This window comes from Oncorhynchus clarkii, chromosome 2, assembly GCF_045791955.1.
Source record: "Oncorhynchus clarkii lewisi isolate Uvic-CL-2024 chromosome 2, UVic_Ocla_1.0, whole genome shotgun sequence".
Classification (NCBI taxonomy): Eukaryota; Metazoa; Chordata; class Actinopteri; order Salmoniformes; family Salmonidae; genus Oncorhynchus; species Oncorhynchus clarkii.
Genome location: NC_092148.1, coordinates 51896370 through 51908862, shown reverse-complemented (window position 1 = coordinate 51908862; position 12493 = coordinate 51896370).

Genomic DNA, 12493 nt, shown 5'->3' with positions numbered 1-12493 from the left:
GGCTCTCCCCTGTTGGTCTGTTGGTTTTACTCACATCGGCTGCGGAGAACATGATCACACAGTCGTCCCGGAACAGCTGCTCTCATGCATGTTTCAGTGTTAATTGCCTCGAAAGCGAGCATAGAAGTAATTTCGCTCACCTGGTAGGCTTGTGTCACTTTGTAGTCTGTAATAGTTTACAAGCGTTGGAGACAGAGTAGTACGATTCGATTTTAGTCCTGTATTGGCGCTTTATCGGATGGCATAGTGGGATATCTTAAAAGCTTCCGGGTTAGAGTCCCGCTCCTTGAAAGCGGCAGCTCTACCCATTAGCTCATTGCGGATGTTGCCTGTAATCCATGGCTTCTGGTTGGAGGATGTACATACAGTCACTGTGGTGACAACATCATCGATGCACGTATTGATGAAGTCAGTGACTGATGTGGTGTACTCCTCAATGCCATCGGAAGAATCCCAGAACATATTTCAGTCTGCGCTAGCAAAATAGTCCTGTAGCTTAGCATCTGGTTCATCTGACCACCTTTTTATTGTCCGAGTCTCTGGTGCTTCCTGCTTTAGTTTTTGATTGTAAGCAGGAATCAGGAGGATAGACTTATGGTCTGATTTGCCAAATGGAGGGTGAGGGAGAGCTTTGTACTGTATGTGTCTCTGTGTGGTCACCGGAAACTGATCATTTGAATCTACAGTAGGCATAAGCTGTTACTGTAAAGAATTACAGTACGTTAGAGTAGTTTTTACAGGAGGCTTCCAATTACAGGTAATAACAGTATTCAGCATCTTACCCATAATTCAGTGCAATCTACAGCATTTAATGCTATAAAACACATTTATGGTTTTAATCTGTGCATTCTACCGTGTTTAACTGTAAATACAGAAAAGTCTTACAGTGCACATGGGACACTGTTTGCTGGGAAATGGAGCAAATTGTATTTTCTTTGCGCTTCTCATGTATAAAAAAAACTATAGTCACTAGAACAGTGGTGGTGTTCAATGTTTGATGAGACATGAATTAGGAATGGGTGGATCGCAGAAAATAATAAGGGTAACAAACTGTAGTACTTTCTTCTAAAAACTTTCAAATGGTTTCTTGGAAAGAATATGATTGAAAGATAAGATGGTTGTGTAGATACGAGGCACGAGAGGTGTACAGTACCTTGCTGCAATATGCCAGGCAGACACTGGTCTCTGTGTACTCGTGCAGCATTTGCAGGTCATGTAAAAGCTTGAGGGTAAAAATGGTAGAATAAGTAACACAGCAGTCTCAGACCTCAGGGTAGAGTTGTTGCCCTCCACATGAAAATGTATATTTTCAAGGAGGAGTTTTTCAACTTCCTTGACAGTTGGAGAGCAGTGGTGATTTCCCATGGCGTAGGCCTGAGGCCTCTGGGCGGGAGTCGCTGATGTGGGGACGGGGGTGAGAAAGGACTAGCTTTGGGCAGTTATGTGGGTGTCGAGGCTAGGGTAGTTTCAGTCAGTGGGTAGAGAACTGGGCAAAAATCTCAAGGAAATGAATGATAAATACACACCACCAGACATGGGCCAATGCTCAAACTTCATACTGCTGTGTAGGCTTCATATCTATACTCTATTGCTCTTTGAGGCAAGACTCAATAAGGTATAAATACAATAATCAAACCCTTTGCCTCCCATACTGATGATGCTGCAGAAAAACATAAGTGTTTGCATATCTGCTGAGGTGCTTGTGGTAAAACATTAAAGCAAGATATGAGTATATCTATAGTTTAGATATTTACCTGGTTAGCTATTATTCTCTTCATTTGGTTGATTAGGTTTAAACTCTGCTTATGTATTTGGACAATGGCATGATGTGAACCCATTGCGGGCAAAAATATTGGCCAGTGTGGGCGGCCCATAACTGGTAAAGGAAGTCCTCACTTTTCCTGATATAAGCCCTTCTTTTCCCAGCAAACATGCCTACATAGGCACGATATGGGCCCAATGTGGTTTAAAACATTGGACCCATGTAGGCTGCCCACAATGGGCTGATGCGCCTTTGCTTATCGGCTCCACATTGACCCCAAGGCAGGTGGGCCCAAGGGCAGCCCTAACTTTGCCTGACATAAGCCCAACCTTTTGGATCGGCTCCTTGTTACATTGTATGAGAAAGACAATGTTGTTGCTATCATATAAGATGGATAGAATAAGAAAAAACATTATTAAGGACACCTGCTCTTTCCATGACAAACTGACCAGGCGAATCCATGTGACTCACCACCTGGATTCGGTCTTATGTAGCAACATTTCAACTTCAATGTTTTACATTGGATAAAAGTAGAGACTCGGAGCTACAAAATGGTATATCATACACTGCATTTGAGGTAAAAATGGGAAAGTCATTCTGCTTTGAAAGTTTATCAACTTGTAAACTCACTTTTGAGAAAACCGTTGTTCAATGTTTTGGGACAACTATTGGAGAGCCCTTCCTTGTATACACCCTTTCAGCATTGTTCACACCCTCTTAAGCCTTAGAGATGGGTGGGGCTAAGGGCTGATCTAACCGTTTTGTACTAACTTGTCAGCTACTTCCAGACATCTGAGTGAAAACAGCTCACTGAACATTACTCGCCCTATATGTGGTTTGGCATTCAGAGTGCACACTGGACGCTCTGCCCAATAAGTAGGGTTGTTCCGAATGCTCTGACCGCACAACTACAGTCAAGCACCCAAGCTAACTGGCTAACATTGGTTAGCTACTTCCAGACACATAATGAGAGAACACCCCACTCCCCCTAGCAGAGCTGGTTAGGCTTTTTCATGTTATGCAGTGTTGGTGACTGTAACTGTGCTGCTGGCAACAATTGAATTCCGCTTTGTTGCCGAAGTTTACTGACACCGGACATATTCAAAGGGTGTTAAGCATTAAAAAAATCATCAGCTATTCTGTGCTCTGGCACACTAAGGCGAGAGTATTTTGTTATGAAATGTAGCTAGAGAGCTAGCTAGGTAAACAATGAATCGCAATGCATAACGTAATGTTAGTTAGCGAGCAAGCCAGCTAACAGTATACTTTAATTTAAAATTAAAATACTTTGCCAAAATTAGACTGGAGTCTTTTGTTAAGACATGTAGCTAGCTAGGTAAACAATGGATCATATTTACAACTCATTACGTTACTTACTACCCTGCATGAATCTGCAGGTAGCTAACCATGGTTCTATGGATATAACTAGTCAAGCAAATGTGTCTGAGATACGAAGAATAAGATCATACACATAACGTTTGCTAGCGACCCAGCACACTTGAAATGAAACCACTTTCTGTCAAAATTAGAAATGTGTAATATCTGAAAATCTTACCCGTATAAATTGTGGTCGGATGTGTCCAGACAATGTAATCCAGACTGGTGTTTTCTCCATCTCCTTAGCTATCATACTCGAATTCCAGAAAGTGGAGTGCATACACATAATGTTAGCTAGCTAACAGTACACTTTAACTTGACATTAGGTTTATGCAGTTTTACCAAGTGATTTAAAAAAAATAATAAATCAGCAGCGTTCGACACTATTACCTGAACATACCGACCAGCTCCAATAGACAGACACGTGCTATATGGTAGCTCAATCCAAACTCATCTCTCGGCATGTCCAGCCCACTCATTATCTCAGCCAATCAAGGCTAGCAGGAAGGTTGCTGCTTTTTTCTGTGGCTAAACTAACTAGGCTTTTTTTAACTTGCCTAGTTAGCTGATTCAGGTATGACCTGAATCATGACCTGTTAATGATGTAACTTGTTAACTCCACTTCAGTCAGTGTAGATGAAGGGGAGGAGACACTTTGAAGAAGGATTTAATCATTGAGACATGGATTGTGTGCGTGTGCCATTCAGATGGTGACTGGGTGTTACGGATACAAGTATCCTGTGTGTGTATACTGTGTGTGTGTGTTTCTTTTCTCTCATTCTCCCCTCACAGGTGAAAATCATCACTCCCCAATCAGTCAACAATCAACCCATCAATCAGAAGACACACCTCCTCCTGTTTCCTACCCTATCACAGTTCCTTCCCCATGGTTTAAAAACCCCATCATTTGTTTGCTCTAGAGCTCAATCTAATTGTAAATGCCATGTTGGTAGATCGCTGTTCTTCATAGATTTCAGTAGCTCAATCTCTTTGTAAATGCCATGTATGTAGATCTCTGTGTTTCACTCTCTCGTTGTGTCTTAACCTCTCTTTTGTTTGAGCACCTCCATATCCCTTTGTCATCTCCTGTGAGTATTGTTTTGATTATGGTGTTTGTTTGTTGCTGGTGGGAAAAGGGGAAACCAAGACAAGTCGCCCATGGGCATACACTACCCGTAGGTGAACTTTGTTAAATACACTAGTTAGAACTAGGCGGACCACCCACTGTATTTTTGGTTAGTTGTTGTTAAAGTAGGCTAGTCTAGCTTAGGGGTGTTTTTGCATATTTGTTTCTTTCCTTGGGTCCAGCTCAGCCCCTTTTCCTGCTCCCTCCATTACCGTGTGTTTATCAAATAAACCTTGAGTTTGACGGTAGATTTCAGTTGTCCTGGTTATTACGTTCACACTTTTACTTTGTCACAATTATAATTTGCATGAGTTATGTTACGCGTCTCATTACCATCCCCCCTAGACTGTCGGGCCAAAAGGGATTCGTAACACTGGGCAAGACAAAATATTTAAGTTCCTTTGAACGGGGTATGGTAGTAGGTGCCAGACACACCAGTTTGTGTCAGCTGCTGGGTTTTTCACGCTCAATAGTTTCCTGTGAATCAAGAATGGTCTACCACCCAAAGGACATCTAGCCAACATGACACAATAGCTTTCCCCTTGTTTCATCTGGTTTATGTCATGGAAAGAGCATATGTCCTTAATGTTTTGTACACTGTGTATATAGAACGGTTTATTTCAAATTTGACATTAAAGTATCAATGACAGCCGATGCTGAATTATTTGACACAATTCACATAAATGCATAAGAAAATGATCAAAACAATAAAAAACACAACCTTAACATGCATATATTTTGAAACCGTCAGTCCACAGTCCATAGCTCACGGGTTGAGAAGCCTTGTCATGTATGGTACTGGTTGTGCAGCCTTGTTATGTATGGCAGGGGTTCTCCAAACATTTTCACTCAGGTCCTTACACCATTGGGGAACATCTCATGCCCCGCCTCCGAGCGTGCCACATCTACTTCTATCGGCACATGCACTGTCCATTAGAAACTGTTCACACTGCTCTTGTTGGTGGTTAATTTTTTTGTTGCAGGTTTAAAGCTTATTTCCTGCAATTCTATACATTTTGCCATGTCTGCGTAGTCATGTGACTTTAAGTGATTCAAACATTACAACAAGATATGTGCTAAAAGCCACCTTTAAAAACGTTAACTGACATGGGTTAGTTGATCTCGAGATTTCTGACAAGATATAAATAGCTCTCTAAAGTATGCAATGACTATCATGATGAGAGAAACTGATTTAAAAATTGCACCTTTCTCATTTTACTATTAGAACTTTTGAAAGACGGACTGAGTACCTTAAAATGTAACCATTATTCAGATTTATTTTGGGGGGGACCCCCCTGCCGACCGTTTGAGATCCACTGATGTATGGTATTGTGCTGCTTTGGTAACACTTGGTTCTGCACTAGGTGGATTTCCACATTGTTGAGGACCAGGTAACACTACCAGAGATGGAGGAGCATTCCGGGTGCAGCATGTGCTGTTAGTGGCCCTGTTTGAGGAGGGTCTTTGCAAACTCTGCGGTTAAGTTTTCCCTACACGTTTACAGGGAGGGTAGGTTGAGGTGGCTGCAAGCGTTGGTGTAGATGTTGTATTCTTTGATGCTCACCGCCCTGCTCACCGCCCTGTAACCTTTCGATCCTGTCCCACTGCTTAAGCCAGCGTGCTACACTGGTGCTGCATATTCTGTCACAGAACTTATGTGGTGTACACCGTCCTCCTGTGGGAAGGAGCTATATTTCAGCTTCTTAAGGAGGAACAGGCCTGTGCTGTCCAACGTAGGTCTGCCTGGATTAGGATGCCTAGGATTTTTATGGCTTTTACTCTCAGGAGTTCTGAGTTATAGATGTGCAGTGGTGGTAGATCCGGTGATGGTCTGGAGAAGGTGTGAAGTACCTTGCATTTTTGCGGGTGGAGAATAATCTGACTGTCTCAATGGAATGAAGAGGGTGCAGTTTGGGGTTGGACCTGGAGTAGGTGTTGTACTGCTGCGTTACTTGCTGCATGTGTTGATATATTTATATTTTATTGGGATCCCCATTAACCGACTCCAATGGCGACTGCTAGTCTTCCTGAGGTCCGACACATAACGAAAAGACATTACAGACTAAAATACTTTACATTTAACACTAAAACCACCAATACTACTTTTCTATTTTGTAATTTCAATACATTTGAACCCACCTGTCCCTGACTTTTTTTTGCTCAATGTGTATTTTCCACTATAGCAGTACTTTCAGACAAATATCTTAAAATAAACTTGCTTCATGATAAATAAATGTAATTTGAAAAGCCTGGCCTCATTGATCCGATGGTGTTGTTCATGCACTGCTTGATAGCAGTCAAGCATGTTGTAGAACACAGCAACAAGCCAGCAGCGAGTTCGTCCTTTCACCTAGTACAGCTGTGCATCTGATTCTAAACATTATTCTACACTTCCTCACCTGCTGCCCAATATGCATTCTTTCCCAGATATGGAAAGCCGTTCAGTATGAATCACAATAATCATGTCATGATCCATTTCTTCCACGCCATCTGACAAATTTTTATTCAGATCTTTTAGCAATGCTAACGCAGCCGTTCACCTTGGTCTGGCCACTGTAAATTACGCATGCTCTCACTATGTAGCCTACTCCAAGTAGGCCAAGAGTAGACTAATATGACTACTTGGATTCGATGGACTGATATAGGGGATTTCACTCATCAACTCACCCATTCTCCACCTTTCTCCCACATAATACTATACTTAATTTATTTAATCTCATTATATGTGACATTAGTTTCGGTATAGTTTAGGTTCAGTTTCTAGGCAATTATCAACTGGGTGTGGCACATTCAACTTTCGGAGTAGGAGCAGAGCAGGCCGGGGAAAAACTGTTAAATGTACATGCCCTCCTATAACTGGTTATAGCTCCAGTTTTGGTGGTGATAAGATTCTAACAACTACTGTGTTGTATAAACTTATTTAGAAAAAGTCAAGGATGGGGGGGATATGAGTAATTCAACATTTAAATTCATAGTAATTCAACATTTAAATTGAGTCATTATGATGCTCTCTGCCTTTCTAGTGTTACAGTACCATTCAAAAGTTGGCACACCTACTCATTCAAGAGTTTTTCTTTATTTTTACTATTTTCTACATTGTAGAATAATAGTGAAGACATCAAAGCTATGAAATAACACATATGGAATCATGTAGGAACCAATAAAGTGTTAAACATAATTTATATTCTTCAAAGTAGCCACCCTTTTCCTTGAAAGCTTTTCCTACTCTTGGCATTCTCTCAACCAGCTTCATGAGGAATGCTTTTCCAACAGTCTTGAAGGAGTTCCCACATATGCTGAGAACTTGTTGTCTTATTTTCCTTCACTCTGCGGTCCAACTCATCCCAAACCATCTCAAATGGTTTGAGGTCAGGTGATTGCAGAGGCCAGGTCGTATGATGGAGCACTACATCAATCTCCTTGGTCAAATAGCCCTTACGCTGCCTGGAGGTGTATTTTCGGTGATTGAAATTTTGAAAAACTAATGTCCCACTAAGCGCAAACCAGATGGGATGGCGTATCGCTGCAGAATGCTGTGGTAGCCATGCTGGTTTAGTGTGTCTTGAATTCTGAAAAAAAAATACTGACAGTATCACAGGCAAAGCACCCCCACACCATCACACCTCCTCCTCCATGCTTCACGGAGGGGACCACACATGCGGAGATCATCCGTTCACCTACTTTGCGTCTCACAAAGACACAGCGGTTGGAATCATAAATCTCAAAGTTTGACTCATCAGACCGAAGAACAGATTTCCTCCGGTCTAATGTAAATTGCTTGTGTTTCTTAGCCCAAGCAACTCTCTTCTTATATTGGTGTCCTTTAGTAGTGGTTTCATTGCAGCAATTCGACCATGAAGGCCCGATTCACGCAGTCTCCTCTGAACAGTTGACGCTGAGATGTGTCTGTTACTTGAACTCTGCGAAGCATTTATTTGGGCTGCAATCTGAGGTGCAGTTAACTCTAATGAACATATCCTCTGCAGCAGAGGTAACTCTGGGTCTTGCTTTCCGGAAACTGGCCCTCATGAGAGACAGTTTCATCAAAGCTCTTGGTGGTTTTTGCGACTGCACTTGAATTAACTTAAGTTTTTTGACATTTTCCGGATTGACTGACCTTCATGTCTTAAAGTAATGATGGACTGTCGTTTCTCTTTGCTTATTTGAGCTGTTCCTGCCCTAATATGGACTTACTTGGTCTTTTACCAAATAGAGCAATATTTTTTTTATACCACCCCTACCTTTTGAAGGGAAAAAAAATCACAAAATAATTTAACATGGCACATCTGTTAATTAGAAATGCATTCCAGGTGACTACCTCATGAAGCTGGTTGAGAGAATGCCAAGAGTGTGCAAAGCTGTCATCAAGGCAAAGGATGGCTACTTTGAAGAATCTCAAATAGAAAACATATTTTGATTTGTTTAACAAGTTTTTTGGTTACTACATGATTCCCTATGTGTTATTTCATAGTTTTGATGTCTTCAATATTATTCTACAATGTAAACAAATAAAGAAAAACCCTTCAATGAGTAGGTGTGTCCAAACTTTTGACTGATACTGTACACAATCACAATAATTGAATAGCATGTTTTGTTGTATTTCTGTTTTTATTATCCAAGGCTATGGATGCGCCATGGCAATGAAATCAACTTGTTAGTTTAGCAGACATCACAGGCCCTGCCCTACCACAGTCAATTTTAGAATAAGAAAATAATTGTTACGCTCGTCGAAAGATGGATTGGACCAAGGTGCAGCGTGGTAGGAGTGCATTTTTCTTTATTTCAAACATACCTACACGAATGCTATGGTCACAAGACACAGGCCTCCTAATTGTCCCTAGAATTTCTAAGCAAACAGCTGGAGGCAGGGCTTTCTCCTATAGAGACCCATTTTTATGGAATGGTCTGCTTACCCATGTGAGAGACGCAGACTCGGTCTCAACCTTTAAGTCTTTACTGAAGACTCATCTCTTCAGTGGGTCATATGATTGAGTGTAGTCTGGCCCAGGAGTGTGAAGGTGAATGGAAAGGCTCTGGAGCAACGAACCGCCCTTGCTGTCTCTGCCTGGCCGGTTCCCCTCTCTCCACTGGGATTCTCTGCCTCTAACCCTATTACAGGGGCTGAGTCACTGGCTCACTGGTGCTCTTTCATGCCGTCCCGAGGAGGGGTGCATCACTTGAGTGGGTTGAGTCACTGACATGATCTTCCTGTCTGGGTTGGCGCCCCCCCGTTGGGTTGTGCCGTGGCGGAGATCTTTGTGGGCTATACTCGGCCTTGTCTCAGGATGGTAGGTTGGTGGTTGAAGATATCTCTCTAGTGGTGTGGGGGGCTGTGCATTGGCAAAGTGGGTGGGGTTATATCCTTCCTGTTTGGCCCTGTCTGGGGGTATCTTCGGATGGGGCCACAGTGTCTCGTGACCCCTCCTGTCTCAGCCTCCAGTATTTATGCTGCAGTCGTTTGTGTCGGGGGGGCTAGGGTTAGTTTCTTATATCTGGAGTACTGGAGTACTCCTGTCTTATCTGGTGTCCTGTGTGAATTTAAGTATGCTCTCTCTAATTCTCTCTCTCTCGGAGGACCTGAGCCCTAGGACCATGCCTCAGGACTACCTGGCATGATGACTCGTTGCTGTCCCCATTCCACCTGGCCGTGCTGCTGCTCCAGTTTCAACTGTTCTGCTTGCGGCTATGGAACCCTGACCTGTTCACCGGACGTGCTACCTGTCCCAGACCTGTTGTTTTCAACTCTCTAGAGATAGCAGGAGCGGTAGAGATACTCTTAATGATCGACTATGAAAAGCCAACTAACAATTACTCCTGAGGTGCTGACTTGCTGCACCCTCGACAACTACTGTGATTATTATTATTTGACCATGCTGGTCATTTATGTACATTTGAACATCTTGGCCATGTTCTGTTATAATCTCCACCCTGCACAGCCAGAACAGGACTGGCCACCCCTCATAGCCTGGTTCCTCTCTGGGTTTCTTCCTAAGTTTTGGACTTTCTAGGGAGTTTTTCCTAGCCACCGTGCTTCTACACCTGCATTGCTTGCTGTTTGGAGTTTTAGGCATGTTTCTGTACAGCACTTTGAGATATCAGCTGATGTAGAAGGGCATATAAATACATTTGATTTGATTTGATGTGACACTGAAAAAACAACTAAATGGTGGGATCTGGTGGGATCTTCTGTTACGCTCGTCGAAAGATGGATTGGACCAAGGTGTAGTGCGGTAGGCGTTTCTTTATTTCAAATGACACCGAAAAAACAACAAAATACAAAACAAACGTGAAGTTCTGCAGGCTATACAGCAACTAACAAAAACAAGATCCCACAAACTAAAGGTGGAAAAAAGGCTGCCTAAGTATGATCCCCAATCAGAGACAACAATAGACAGCTGCCTCTGATTGGGAACCATACCCGGCCAACAAAGATATAGAAAAACTAGAATGCCCATCTAAATCACATCCCGACCTAACCAAATAGAGAAATAAAAAGGCTCTCTAAGGTCAGGGCGTGACAATAATGGAATATCCCAAATGGCTATTGCTGATTGTCACCAGTAGCCTACTCACATGAGTAATGCATGGAGCCACAGTTATTATAGAAACAAGTTATATTTTGAAACAGAGGCCATCTGCACAATTTGTACAGTTGTTTGGCAAAAATAGGTTCATTAGAAACCTTGGAATCTGATCGTTTTGTATGGCCTGCTTGGATCTCTGTAGGATAACATAGAATAAGTACTATTTTGGCAGGCCCGGCACCAGAACAAATCATTTGATGGGCAATGAACAATGAACTGCATTGTTCACATTTGCAGACCAAGGCAAGATCCATTCAGACAGTAATTAAGTAGATTAAGAAGCATCCAAAATAGAATTGCCTCTATATAATTGCGTAGTTCACAGGTTTTCGGTTTGTTACTTGTAAAAAAACAGCCATGTTTTTATCACATTCTTGCTAGCATAAGCCTTTTATGCCTCCCACGTGCACGCCGGCATAACCATTGATGAGTGAGAGTTTGTGATGTGGTTGGGCGTCTATGTTAATAAATCTGTTGAATATACACTATCACAAAGAAATCCATTATTAATTTGTTTAGGCAGGTCCTAAGAAACATTATTTGAGTAATAAAACAAATTCTCAAAAGAATAAAATAGCATATATTGAGTTTAACTATGTTACTGGTCTGTGGAGCATTGGCTACATGACTGCACCAAGCAAATTACATCAACAGTTATTTTTGTTGTTGATTGAAACAGATAATACACACTTACAGTACCATCACAAAGAAATTAATTATTAATTCATCCTATGAAAAATTGTAATACTAATAAAAGTAACTCTGTGGGGAAAGCAAATAGGCCATGATTGCCAGCAACTGTATTAGTGGTTTCTATGAGATGAATTTCAGCAGCACTTGTTGCAGCAGATGATGCATTCATTTTAAACCAATTTCTAACATACAGTTGAGGTCGAAAGTTTACATACACCTCAGCCAAATACATTTAAACTTTTCACAATTCATGACATTTAAATCCTAGTAAAAATTCCCTGTCTTAGGTCAGTTAGGATCACCACTTTATTTTAAGAATGTGAAATGTCAGAATAATAGAAGAGAGAATTATTTATTTCAGCTTTTATTTCTTTCATCACATTCCCAGTGGGTCAGAAGTTTACATACACTCAATTAGTATTTGATAGCATTGCCTTTAAAATGGTTTAACTTAGGTCAAACGTTTCAGGTAGCCTTCCATAAGCTTCCCACAATAAGGTGGGTGAATTTTGGCCCATTCCTCCTGACAGAGATGGTGTAACTGAGTCAGGTTTGTAGGCCTTCTTGATCGCACACGCTTTTTCAGTTCTGCCCACACATTTTCTATAGGATTGAGGTCAGGGCTTTGTGATGGCCACTCCAATACCTTGACTTTGTTGTCCTTAAGCCATTTTGCCACAACTTTGGAAGTGTGATTGGGGTCATTGTTCATTTGGAAGACCCATTTGCGACCAAGCTTTAACTTCCTGACTGATGTCTTGAGATGTTGCTTCAATATATCCACATAATTTTAATACCTAATGATGCCATCTATTTTGTGAAGTGCACCAGTCCCTCATGCAGCAAAGCACCCCCACAACATGATGCTGCAACCTCCGTGCTTCATGGTTGGGATGGTGTTCTTCGGCTTGCAAGCCTCCCACTTTTTCCTCCAAATATAACGATGGTCAA